Consider the following 1,052-nt stretch of genomic DNA (forward strand, 5'->3'; position numbering starts at 1 on the left):
AAATTAATAGATAGTGCTCAAATGTTTTGCTAACTATTGTGCGAACTAACTGACGCAGGAAGAGTCTCCTTACGAAGGACAGTTCTTGATAAGAACACCCTGCAGTTTGGGCAAGAGCAAAGAAGCAACTGGGTCTGCGCAAGAACAAGGGGTTACTAGTGGTGACGAAGAGGAGCCATCAGCCTTCATCCCCACGACCCCCGACGACCCCACAAGGAGGCACTGAGCAAGCACAGTCAGGAGGGACTTATGGAAATGACCTCATGAAGCTAATTTTAATAAAAAGCGGGGACAGGTTATGCATATGTATAGGCATATTGGGAAACTTCATGCATATGTAGCACTTTGCTACACATAAACAGGGCAAGTTGCCACGTGGAGGTGCACACGACTTTGGTGGGACTACCCCCCGTGCTGCCCAGCGCTGAATAAACATACCTACTTACAATCTTACAGATTGTGGTGTCTGTGTCCGCATATCACCTTATATAATGAAAATCCCCCTGGGCGCGCCCCGAGCACTTTCCTCGGAGGAGCCTCCGCTGCCAGCCACTCACCGCGGGAGCAGACAAGAACCTCCTGAAGCCGCAGAGGAAAACGGTATGTTGTATGAGAAAGGCCTGTAAGTTGTACGCCTGGCTGGGGCTGCTGGTAAATCGCGTAGAGACATCTGGCGTGCAGCATAGTCCCCGTGTGGAAGGAGGGTACCTGGGCCGATAGAGCGGCCAAGGAGATTTGCTGACCAATAGACCGGCCGCTAGCGATCTTGGGGGTAGATCAAGCAAATCTGAGGTCACCGCTGCATCCCGGTGTCGGGAGCCAGGAAGGACCTGCTAATGACCGTAGAAGAAGCAGGAGAAGGGTAGGCAGGCCTCCTCGCAATTGCGCTTGAGTTTCGTGACAAGGGGATTTGCTGACCGCGATGGACCTGCTGATGACTGGCATATAAGAAGCAGGAGAAGGGTAAGCGGGCCCCCTCGCAATTGTGCTTGGGTTTCATGTTTGCAGCTGCTGGATGGATGTTAACTGGAGTGATAATTGTACAATTTGAA

This window comes from Egretta garzetta, unplaced genomic scaffold (assembly GCF_000687185.1).
Source record: "Egretta garzetta isolate BGI_Z169 unplaced genomic scaffold, ASM68718v1 scaffold797, whole genome shotgun sequence".
Classification (NCBI taxonomy): domain Eukaryota; kingdom Metazoa; phylum Chordata; class Aves; order Pelecaniformes; family Ardeidae; genus Egretta; species Egretta garzetta.